The sequence below is a fragment of the Myotis brandtii genome, unplaced genomic scaffold (genome assembly GCF_000412655.1).
Source record: "Myotis brandtii unplaced genomic scaffold, ASM41265v1 scaffold265, whole genome shotgun sequence".
NCBI lineage: Eukaryota > Metazoa > Chordata > Mammalia > Chiroptera > Vespertilionidae > Myotis > Myotis brandtii.
In genome coordinates, this window is record NW_005360086.1 from 1,731,101 (window position 1) to 1,744,115 (window position 13,015).

General features: G+C 44.6%; 1 long non-coding RNA gene across 2 annotated transcripts in view; it reads right to left on the reverse strand.

Moving 5' to 3' along the window:
* Positions 1–3,890: 3,890 nt before the first annotated feature.
* The window catches only part of LOC106726426, a 10,999-nt gene continuing 1,874 nt past the window's right edge, over positions 3,891–13,015 (reverse strand). For both annotated transcript variants that reach the window (XR_001362499.1, XR_001362498.1), the window contains exon 3: positions 3,891–4,369. This is a non-coding gene — a long non-coding RNA (uncharacterized LOC106726426). The remainder of the gene's footprint in view (positions 4,370–13,015) is intronic.

A 13,015-nucleotide genomic window follows, 5' to 3' on the forward strand; every position in this document is an offset into this window, starting at 1 on the left:
ATGATTACCTGTAGGGAGAAAGAATTTAAAGTGACAGTTTACTATATTCTATTATTAAGTATTAAGGTATTAAAATGCCAGGTTTATTATTCCTTTCTGCCTCACTTGGAATAGCTAACGTTTTAATAATGTACAGGAAATGAATATCTCTACAAACACTTAGGTTGATATTGAAGTTATGTGGGATTTGGAGGGAGGCCTGGCTCCTTAAAGTGTCCAGGATTAATTAGTTATGGAGCTCTAGAAGTTGGGTCACTCCCAACACCCAAAATTTATTAGGCTTAAGGGGAAATGATTCTTAGTAATCAAATTCATAAGAATCCAGTACTAAGAGGCTCTGTATAAGAAATACACATTTCAGCCTTGCAGACCTAAAAGTTGCTAGTTGGTTAATGCATGTTTCCTTTCTGAAAAGCCTTTAAGGGGAGCCAATAAAAGACATACACATAGTAGAACCGGTATCATTAACCTCTGTTAAAACTCATCACTGGTAATACTCAAGGCTTATCTTATTTTGTATGTGTGTTTGTCCCCCTACTCCCCGCCCCCCCCCCTTAATTATTTTCAGGTCTCACATGAATCATTTAATCTGTAAATATTTCAGCATATGTCTCTAAAAGAAAAGGTTTTAAACAATTCATTGATTAAAATAAATGGGGTGAACTTTTAATTGACCAGCCATCACCTATGGTATCACTCGGATAGCTTACTTTTTGTGGTGCCTCTTTTTTTTAATTGCCCTGGGAATTGAGTCTCCTGCTCTGGCATCCTCCCAACTGCAATGTAGAGACTCTTGTACATTGTATTGATCTACCCCTTTTGTTAAGACTTTATTTTTAAACAAATCACAATATATTTTTTTAGTTCGAATTGAAATACGTTTCTTACCTTGAGTTTATAATAAGCTAGGCATATCGCCCACCTTAGGTGTTTCTGTCCTCTCCTTTTAGCATCACTTTGCTGCAGGTGTTATGTTCGTGTCTCCACATACGCGTAGAGTTCAGCCACCTTCCGATTAAGTTCCTAGAGATGTTAAAACACAACCTAGGTTAGAAGTTTTTTGGGCTTGCATCCATTCTGTGCTTTTAAAAATGCATTGTAGATAAGCTGTGTGAATGTTTTTAAACATTTTTTTCTAAAGTGCATGAAACAGGAAATACACTTGAGAATTGTTTACACTTTCTGTGGAATGGGACTTCATTTGGATTTACAAGTTTGAGTTCGGACTGATTTTTAGTTTTTTTGTGTCAAAGAACCCCAGCTGACTACTTTTTAAAAAAAATTTGTATCACAATCATAGTGCTTGTACATGGTTCAAAAAAAGCAACGGTAGAAAAATAAAATTTTTTAAAAATTTTAAACAATACATCAGTAGAAGTGTTTAGTGATCCATGTTTTCCTTCTCCTGTCCCTCTGTTCTTCCTCTACAGGAGCTACGACTGTTAACAATTACTCTTCCAAGTGGTGTTTTGTGGGGACGTGGGCTTAGGGGGGATGTAAGCCTGCATGTGTAGTTTTTTATAATATATGATAGTATACCACATGTTGTGAATCTTGCTGTCTCACTCCTGCATTTTGAAACATGGGAGACCTAGTAGTACGTTTCAAGTAAACCAATGCTGAGAAATGGTTTTCACTGTATCAGATTTTTAGTGTCTATTTTAACAATGCAGTTTGAGCGTTTCATAGTTAATCTTTCTCTTCCTCTCAGCCATCCCAAATAGATCAGTTGTCAACAGATTTAAGAATATTCAGAAAAAATGGGAGATAGGTTGACACTGGCTGTGTCATAATTTTTTCTTGTGGCTCTTCTAACCCCCTAGATACATACCTTAGAGAAACTCTTTACACATGTGTGCCAGGAGATGGACTTAGAATGTTATAACAGTGTCATTTGTAGTAGGAAGAAAAGGGAAAAAACAACAAAAACCTGGAAAGGCCCCCAAATGTCCATTAATAATCCACTGGATAAGTATTGTGATATATTCTACAGTGGAATTCCACACAAGTCAACCTGAACTACAGCTACAGGTGTGAACATGGATGACTGGTCAGAAAAGCAAGCTGCAGAAGAACACTTCCACTCGGCTGCTATTTCTGTGAAGGTCAGAACCAGGCTGTTAAATACATGGAATTGAGTGCGTGGTTTCTTCTGGCTGTACCCTGTGTGCTTCTGTTTGTATGATATTTCTTAATAAAATTTCAAGTTAAAAAGGGACAGGTTTTGGTGTAGGTAGTGCCTAATAAAATAGATGTATTCACAGTGTATTTTGTGACATGAGCCCTCCTTCAGTTTGGCAGATTTAAAAGGTACAGTTCCTTGAGTGCCAAATGTAGGGTCTTAACGTTTTTTAAAAGCTAGAAATGGGATGTCAGCCAGGGGGCGGATGCTTTTGTTCTGCTGTTAAAGCAGCTTCCAGGAAAGCTCTTCTCTCAGGTTACGCCATTCCAGGAAGGAAAACTGCTGGGCCCAGAAGAGCTGGCCTCCGGTCCTTCCCTTTGTTCTGCTTAGGTTGTCACCTCAGAGAACCTGCTGCCTTTTGGTCTTGTTCTACTCCTAGTGGGGGCGCCATGACATGTGAAGTGTTGATTAGCAGTGGCCCTCTTGTTCCCAAACACTCTCCCCAAGTGAGACGGGGATCCCCCTGGGGTGAGTTCAGGACTTATCCTGATGGCCAGGCGCTCCTCCCTGGACTTCAGCTCTGAAGGGTGTAAAAGGGCGGAGTTAGGAGCTGCCAGTCACCCTGTTGTAAATGAACTGTGGGAGACCAAGAATTCTAGATCATTCTATATTTTAACCTAAATATGTCCTGAAACTTTAAAGACAGCATTCTGGTACTTGGTTCATTTCAGTGTCTTAAAAAAATCTTAAAATGAGAAAGTTTTCAGTGGAATTGCACCTTACTCATTAGTTTTCACAGCCTGTGGATGAAGTGAAACTATAATTACTCTTAAAGCACCTCGAATTTTTTGTATTAATCTGCAGCCTTATTACTGTTCAAGTTTATCATAGGAAATACATTTTTTTAATATATATATTGGTGCAGGCTGTGTTTAACAACTTTGGAATGGCTATTTTCTGATCCTTGTGATAATTAAATTGCTGCCCTTGTTATCTTATTGTAACCAACCACTAGGCCAGTGGTTCCCAACCTTCTGGCCCTTTAAATACAGTTCCTCATGTTGTGACTCAACCATAAAATTATTTTCGTTGCTACTTCATAACTGTATTGTTGATACTGTTATAAATCGTGTAAATATCTGATATGCAGGATGGTCTTAGGCGACCCCTGTGAAAGGGTCGTTCGACCGCCAAAGGGGTCGCGACCCACAGGTTGAGAACCACTGCACTAGGTAAAACCTGTTAATGTTCTGCTACTAGGATAGTGTAAGCTTTCCTCCCAACATTAATTTTTTCAATTGATTCTGCTATATTCACTAAAAAACAACCTAAAATCTCACATTTGCATAAATGATGGTTTCAGGCTATCAACATCGCCAACCCTGAGCCCTGCCTAACTAAATTGTCCTCACTATTTCAAAACAAAATCAGCCTGGCCTATGTGGCTCAGTGGTTGAGCGTTGACCCATGAATCCGGAGGTCATGGTTTGATTCCCGGTCAGGGTATATGCCCGGGTTTCAGGCTCGATCCCCCAGTAGGGGGCATGCAGGAGGCAGCTGATCAATGATTCTCATCATTGGTGTTTCTAACCCTCTCTTCCCTCAAAGTTTTAAAAATTGAAAATACGTTATGGAGGTGGCACTTGGGAATTGACCCCTGACACCCATATGACATCCTTGGGAACATAGCACTGTAGGATGGCTTGTGTCAGGGGCCATGCTGTCTTAAAAAACATTACTTAGGTGAGTATGTTCAGTGCAGAGGTGCTTCTGTGAGGCCTATGGAGGCTCCCACCATTTCCTTGGCCTGAGCAGGTAGAGAGCTTGCCTTTGAATTTATTTCCCAAATCAGTCATCTCACCAGAGTGACAAGTTTAAAACATGAAATAACTTTTAAAAAGGTCCATGGATAATGGGCAAACTGCAGATTCAGGTCAGATTCACTCATATTCATGAATGAAAAAGTACCATTTCTGCACCCACCCCACAGCATTTAAAATGTCTCTTTTTTGTACAGTTGGGTGAGATAAGTGTTCATGTAATGCCTGTGTTCATGTAATGTCTTAACACTGAGCTATTGGGAATTCGGGGGTGAGGGATGATATATTTCATATGCTAGATTAATCTCCAGTTCACAGCAACTCACTTTTAGTTGGTTTTGATAGCAGCTCTTTGTTCAGTCAACGTCAATGAAGTCATTTTCTTTGGGGCTCTGAATTCTGACTTGAAGCACCAGCTCTAGATCACCTGCAAATTCATTTGTAAAAGAAAATTCTCATTTTAAAGCCCTTTCAACATTATTAATTTTGTAGCATAGAAAATCCCAAGAACTGAATAATAAGTAGATATGGAGCTTGTGTCGGCAGCTATAATCTTTTCATTATCTGAGGTTTTTCGGGAGGTGCTGGGCAGGCTCTGGGATGTATGCCTGTTAAACCCACAAACAAAAAGCTTGCAGTTTGGAGGTAGGCTAGGATTTGAAATATACTATTGATATTTAAATGCATCGCCCTTGTACAACACCAGAGTTGTTTGCACTAGGTTGGGTTTTTGGAAAGCTGCAAGGGAATGTGTAGTCTGAGGCTCTCGAGTGATTCCTACCGCGTGCACACGAGACTTCAAGGTGAGAAAGAGGTAGGCCCTGAGAAATGGATAATTCAACCATGTTTGGGGGCAGTGGCGTAGAGGGAGTCTTCAAATTTACTGTCCTAAGAAGGAACAATAGTGACTGAAGGTGGAGGAGTTTGGCTTTGCAACATGGTTGAGGGGCTGGAGCCCTCTCCTCGATGGGGGTCATCAAGTTTGGTATCAGCTGGATCCTTTGGGCAACTGGGTTTGAGCTTGCTGTTCACCTGGAAGAGTGTTAACAGAAAGGAGAAACGGCAGCACCTCCACATTTGGCGCTCAGATCTGCCCGTTAAACAGGGACAGTGATGTCCCCTTCCTCCTCCGAAGCTTCTCAAGGGGAAAATGTCACCGAAGGGCAATAATTACTTTCAAGCTTGAAGAGTAATTTTCCTTACAGCCCAAATCATGAGAAGGAGCGGAGTATTTTTAAGGGGTGCGTAATCTGGGGAAGAAATATTTATCATCGTGCTTAAATTTCTACTTAAACATTTTCAGCACTGAGTGCTTTGTGTCGGGTTCTCTAGCAGAGGTACACGGAGGAGTCCCTGGGAAGAAATATTTATCTTTGTGCTTAAATTTCTACTTAAACATTTTCAGCACTGAGTGCTTTGTGTCGGGTTCTCTAGCAGAGGTACACGGAGGAGTCCCTTTATAAGGAGCCGTTCCCAGAGAGCAGAAAAAGCAGCGAACATTACACCATACTCAGTCTCCACCCCGCAGTAGGTTGAAAGCCTACTCTGCAAGATGCTAAGCCCGGGGAGTGATGTTGAAACAACAAAAGCCCGCACTGGTCTCTGTCCTGGAGTTACAAGCTGGCTGGTGGGAGAGTGGTCTTAAGTACATGGGAAAGTACAGTTGTGGGCGTGGTGAGAAAAGCATGAGATGGGGGCGTCTAGAAAGGAATCTCAAGGCCAGGCATTGACCTGACATCTGAAAGATGAGTCAGCTTTAGATCCAGAAGGAAGAGAGAGAAGAGCTTTCCAGGGATCCGTGGGGGAGCGATGGTGGCTGCAGGGACTGAGGATGCAGGCAGCAGCCAGGCCATGGGAGGGCTGCCCTGTGCTGTCGCATGGGTAGCCACTGGCCACATGAAATGAGAGATGCTCTAGGTATAAAATACTAGGATTTGATAGATGGGTCAAGTAAATAGGTTAAAATGAACTTCACCTGTTTTTACCTTTTAAAATGTGGCTTACATAGTATTTTTATTGGACAGTCCTGGTCTCAATGAAAGGTTTTTGTCTATTTTAGAACAACCCCCAAGCCATTAGGCAGTTTACAGCAAGGGGCTGTCATAATCAGACTTGCATTTTGTAATTGGGGGGGAGGGGAGCGAGGGAGGTGTTTTTGTTTTACAAACGGAAACCTCCCTGTCAAAAAAAATATAACTAAAATAACACATTCTTCCAATTTACAAATTTGAGGCTGAAAGTTAAAACAATCTACAGCAGGGGTCCTCAAACTACGGCCCGCGGGCCACATGCAAATACAAATATTGTATTTGTTCCCGTTTTGTTTTTTTACTTCAAAATAAGATATGTGCAGTGTGCATAGGAATTTGTTCATAGTTTTTTTTTTTAACTATAGTCCGGCCCTCCAACGGTCTGAGGGACAGTGAACTGGCCCCCTGTTTAAAAAGTTTGAGGACCCCTGATCTACAGATTCAATGTAATCCCTATTAAACTACAGCATATTTCACAAATCTAGAACAAATTCTCCAAAAATGTACATGGAACCAAAAAAGACCCCGAGTAGCCACATCAATCTTAAGAACAAAGTTGGAAGAATCACACCACTAGATATTAAGTTATACTACAAAGACACTGTAATCAAAACAGCCTGAAAAAAACAAAAACAACAGCCTAGTACTGGCATATAGGTCAATGAAATGGAACAGAGACCCCAGAAATCGACCCAAGCCATTACACTCAATATTTGACAAAGGAGACAAGAGCATATAGAATGGAGTAAAGACAGACTCTTCAATAAATGATGTGGGAAAATTGGACGGATACATGCAAAAAAAAATGAAGCTAGACCACCAACTTATACCATACACAAGAATAAACTCAAGGTGGATAAAAGACTTAAATGTAAGTTGTAAAACCATAAAAATCCTAGAAGAAACCACAGGCAGCAAAATCTCAGACATCTCTCATAGCAACATGTTTGCAGATACATCTCTTAAGGCAAAGAAAACTAAGAAAATAAAATGGGACTACATCAAAACAAAAAGCCGCACAGCAAAAGAAACCAACAAAATGAAAAGGGAGGACATATTTGCAACGATACATCTGATAAAGGGTTAATACCCATAATATATAAGAAACTCATACAACTTAACAAAAGGAAGACAAACAGTCCAATGAACAAATAGACACTTCTCCAAAGTGGACATACAGATGGCCAAGAGACATGAAAAAATGCTCAAGGTCACTGATCATCAGAGAGATGCAAATCAAAATGACAATGCGGCATCACCTCACATGTGTCAGAATGGCTACCATCAACAAATCAATAAGTGACAAGTGCTGATGAGGATGTGGAGAAGGGGGAACCAGAGTGCACTGCTGGTGGGAATGCAGACTGTGTGGCCATTATGGAAAACATATGGAGTTTCCTCAAAAAATTAAATATGGAACTGCCATTTGACCCAGTGATCCCACTTCTAGGAATATAAGAAACCCAAAACACCAATCAGAAAGAATGTATGCACCCCTATGTTCATAGCACAGTTTACAAGAGCTAAGATCTGGAAACAGCCCAAGTGCCCATCAGTACATGAGTGGATAAAAAAGCTGTGGGGCATTTACACTATAGAACACTACGCAGCTGTAAAAAAGAATGGTTTCTTACCCTTTGAGACAGCTTGGAGGGACGTGGAGAGCATTATGCTAAGTGAGATAAGCCAATCAGAGTAAGACAAGTATCACATGACCTCACTCATATGTGGAATCTAATAAATTGATGAACAAAATAGATCCAGAGACATTGAAGCATGCAACAGTGCATATATGCATAACCCACGGACACAGACAATAGGGTGGTGAAGGCCTGGGATAGGTAAAGCTGGCTAGAAGGGGTCAGTGGGGGGAGGGGAAGGGGACACGTACTATTTTCAACAATAAAGATTTAATTAAAAACACACAAATGCATTTAAAAAAATAAGAAGCACAACCTCCCCTGGCGGGTGGTGAGCACCAGTGACCGCTGCTGCTCTCTTTGTCTGTTGCAGCTTTGATACTTGCTTACCCCGAAAAGACCCCTGGTCTGCTTGCTCTGCTCTTGACTACACCATTGGCAGTGGGGGAGGGCCACGGGCCTTATGGCTGCAGCGTCACCCCAGTACCTCTCTTCCTCAGGCCCCTCCCCAATCCTCCTGGAGGCCCATGTAGGAAACAGGACTTCCAAACTCACCTGCGAGCTTCTCCCTCACCTCCTGTTGGGGTTCCGCCCCGCCGTGGGTCTGCTCTGTACTCCAGTCAGCAAGCCCACCCCCACACTCACACGTCTGCACGAGCTACCAACCAAACAAACAGCATGTTCTAAAGCCTCAGCGCATCTGAATCAGCGTGAATCGCGTGCTCTCATTGGCCCAATGAGAGCAGGTGCTGGCCTATTTTATAGATGGGCAAACTATGCTCAGGTGTGTTGTTTGACTTGCACAGGATGGAGCAAGTGGAAGGAGGGATTGGAATTCAAGGCTCCAACCTCCCTCCTCAGGCTGTGTCCACTGGGAGACAGTGCAGACTCAGAGCTCACCCAAGGGCACCCACACCCTGCCAGACCCAGGCGGGGTCAGCCCTCCTTGGAAAAGGTTAACAGCTGCTGCCTCGGGGATAAGAAAAAACAAATGCTTAGTATCTCGAACTGAACAGGCTCCCCCACCTCCCCAATTATATCTCCCTTTCCTCCCAGGCCCCTCATCAGCAGCTGCGAGGAACAAAAAGCAAGAGGCCTCCAACCCATACCTGGGAAGACGGATTTCAAACATAATGGAGGAGGCAGGGGTTGGAGCAGGAGGTGCAAATGAAGGGTGGTTGGAGCTGGGCAAAGTCCTGAGCAGGCTGCTGCCCCAAAGGCAGGCTGAGGACAGGAACCCACAGGTGGGGGGGAGGGCAGAGGGGGGGCTGATTCTCACCTTTCATTTAACCCTCCAATCACAGAAGACAGGGCAATGGACGGGCATCAGAGTGGGCCTCAACAGCGTGATGCTGGAGGGAAACATGGGGAGCATGACCCACAGGTTCTCATACTAAGCGAGCATTGGGATCGCCTGGGAAGACTTTAAAACGGGTGGCCTTGGCCCGGTGGCTCATTGGTTGGAGCGTTGTCTCATACACCAAAAGGTTGCGGGTTCAAATCCAAGTCAGGACACATACCTGGGTTGCGGGTTCGATCCTCCGTTGGGGTGTGGGCGGCGGCCAATTGATGTTTCTCTCCCTCTCCCTCTCTCCCTTCCTCTCTAAAAGTCAATAGAAGCATATCCTTGCCTGATGATTTAAAGAAAACAAACAACCTGCCCGGCCCGAGTGCTCAGTGGTTGAGCATCCACCCAGGAACCAAAAGGTCACCAGTTCAATTCCTGGTTGCAGGCTCCACCTCCAGTAGGGGGTGTGCAGGAGGGAGCCAATCGATGTTTCTCTCTCATCCATATTGCTCTCTCTCTATCCCTCTCCCTTCCTCTCTCTCTAAAAATTAATAAAAACATAATTGAAAATATAAAAGTGAAAACCCGTGACACCGGGGGTCCCACCCTCTAAAGAGTCTGACGTGGTCACTCTGGGGTGCAGCCTGCACCCTGGAACTTCTAAAAGGTCCCCCGGTTGGTTTAAATGGCGGCCGAAGTTGGAGAACTACTAATTTGGCCAAACTGCTTAAGAAGCAAATGTGGAAAACCCGGCCCAAGAAAGGGAAATGCTCACCAGTAGTCACAGGGGCAGCTGGAAACAGGCCTGGGCTAGATCTTGGCCCCCTGGTGGCCAGCCTGGCGCTGTCACCCGGCATGCCCGGGCGCCTTTCTGCCCAGGATGCAGTCAGGAGAACCCTGCAGAGAGAGGAAGCAGCAAGCAGGGGTCCGCCTGGCCTGACCTGAAAGAGGGAAGAAAACGCACTTTGGCCAACCCAGCTGCCAGCTATACACAGAGCCATCTGTCCCTCCTCACCTGAGTGGACCGGCATCGAGGTGCCGCGGGATTGCATATGAAAACACATCAGCCCTGGCCGGTTTGGCTCAGTGGATAGAGCATCGGCCTGTGAACTGAAAGGTCCCAGGTTCAATTCCGATTCCGGTCAGGGGCATATGCCTGGGTTGTGGGCTTGATCCCCAGTGGCGGGCAGCAGATCAATGATTCTCTCTCATCATGGATGTTTCTATCTCTCTCTCCCTCTTCCTTCCTCTCTGAAATCAATAAAAATATATTTTTTTTTAAAAAAAAAGAAAGAAAACACATCACTCGCCTGCTTTGTCCCTTCACTCACTACCTATTCACTGATTCATTCACACATTCTCTCAATAGCACCCACTTTTTCTGGTTGTGGGGGCCCTCTTATTCTTTTTATTTTTAAAATCAAAGTATTTCACTGTGTAGGTTAAAAAGCCTAATAGTGCTGAAATCAGGACCCATTAGCAAGGAAGAAGTAAAAGTGTTATTGGGGAGGCAGCCACAAGTTTCATTTATTACTCTGGGCATTTAATGAGCTCTTTTATTTATGTGTTAGCTTTTTGTGGGTGTAGGGGAATAGCTTTGGTTTTGATGTACTTTTAAACTTACATAAAAATTGCAAGAACATATACCCTTTACCAATGGTTAACATTTCACCACATTGGCTTTAATTTTTATACATGTATGTATGTACATGTATGTGTATATGCAGGGTGGGACAAACATAGGTTTACAGTTGTGAGTACGCAGAACACAGAGCTTATTCTTGTGTTGTTTTTTATTAATTACTAGAGGCCCAATGCACGAATTCATGCATGAGTGGGGTCCGGCCAGCGCACCCCAATCGGGCCGGGCAATTTGCATATTAGCCTTTTATTATATAAGATTGTATTATTTTCCATACTAACAATTGTAAACCTACTTGTAAGTCAGAGACAGCACCTCTCTCCAGAGCAAAGGGCAATAGAATAAAGATGTTTCATTGTGGTTCTGAATTTCCCTGGTGACGAGTGACGTTGAGCATCCTTTCATGTGCTTAGTGGCCATATGTATATCTTCTTTGCAGAAATGTCTACGCAAATCCTTTACCCATTTTAAAATTGGGTTGTCTTTTTATTGTTGAGTTGTAAGATTTTTTTTTACATATTCTGATACAAGTCCCTGATCAGCTATAAGATTTACAAATATTTTCTCCCATTCTGTGGGTTGTCTTTTCACTTTCTTTCTTAAAAATGAATATATATATATATTTCAGAGAGGAAAGGAGAGGGAGAGAGAGTTAGAAACATCAATAACAGTCATTAATCGGCTGCCTCCTGCATGCCCTCTGCTAGGGATTGAGCTCACAACCCAGGCATATGCCCTGACCAGGAATTGAACCGTGACCTCCTGGTTCATAGGTCAACACTCAACCAGTGAGCCACGCTGGCCGGCTTCAGTTTCTTGATGTACATGTTTTTATGTTATTTGGTATGCATTTTGTCTTCTGTGGTCTTGAAGAAGATTAAGATCAAAAGAGATTAGAGATCTGCTCTGTCCCATATAATTCTTCCTGAGTTGAATTTTAACTTTTTAAAAAAAATTTAACTTTGATCTTGCGACCATGCCCTCAGTTTTCTCTTGGTTTGCATGTGCCTGTGTATCTTTGCCCGTTTTTAAAGTGAATAGCATTGTTTTCCGTGTCTTTTCTAAGCATATGATTGGCGCTCAGTGAAGGTCCATTTCCTTCCTTCTCTCTCCTGATAGAATGCTCCTTCCCAGACAGGACCCTCCGGAGTAGCCATGCTGAGTCCAGACCCCACACCACATGTGGCCCCTCTGGGCACAGTCTCTGAGCTTTGCCCACCCTTTCCATTCATGGGCATCGGTGGAGCTGGGCAGAGCCCCTGAGCTGCCATTCTCCTTGTGTCCACCAGAGGGCGCGCCACTCCCGCCTGAGTCCCCTCCGAGAACCAGCACTTTAATTAATCTCGTCTTTCCCAAACCTCCCATCTTTCCCAACATTACCTCCGGGCTTCAAGTCCCAGAACAGTACTCTAGTTTACCCGAGGAGCCTATCTTTGCATCCACCGCCACGTGAGCCATCCTGTGGGAAATCGCCCAGTGCATCCTGGCGCCCCTATGCAATACCTCTGTGCCTCAGTTTCCTCATCTGCTGAATGGGAATACTTTTCACCCAGAAACACTCTATTTAATGTTGAGCATGGTGCCAGGCACACAGTAAGTGCCTAATGAGGCCAGGCTTTCCTATGACTTCAAAGTCCTGGTAATGGCTCACCCACCGTTCTCCAGGCCGCAGGAAGACCCACCGCCCTTCGTTCTCTCGGGCAATGCTGGTGGCAGGGCTCCTTGGGGTGCGGTGCCTTTGTGGCAGGTACAGACTTCACAGGCAGCAAAGTCAGATGTGTGGACAGTTTCCCTAACTGACTTTAACTTAATTGCCCCTGTTGGGTGGTGTGGGAACCTTCTCTCAGGGAACTCAGGGTTCCCTCAGCCATTCCGGTTTTGCCTCCCTTTCTCCCTGGCGTTCCAGCTAGTGCTGTCAGGAGGCAGAGGGCTTCTGATCTTGGTCACTCTCAGGATCCCTGCTGGGATCCGTAAAGATGGCCTCTGGCCTCCTTGTCCATGCCAGCATCCACCCTGCTGGTGCCCACACCTGCCAGCATTCACGAAGAGGGCCCGTGGGCCACCAGCCTCCTGTTTACTGTATCATCCTTTCTGGCCCCAGACCCCTCTCGCAGACATTTCTGTAAGAAACTTGAGGGAGGGGCCGGCTCAGGCCCTCTCTGCCCAGAGGAGCCACGCGGCCAAGTCTGCTTGACATGTACGCATGGGGAGGGAATTCTGAGAGGGTGGCAGCTACACACCCTCACCCGGGAAGCAGGCCCTCTCCTGCCTGTGCTCTGCGGTGCCCGCTCTCCAGCCCAGAGGGTGGGTGGTGGGGAGAGTGCCTCCCGTGCTCACTGTTTTTACTGAGGCAAAGACCTCAACGTTGAGCTCAGCATTCCAGACTCAGCTCCTTCTGCTTCTCTCCGTTTCCTCTGGAACAGCCCTGCCTGTTCCTGGGGACGACCTCGATGCCATCTGGGTTGGGGCAGAG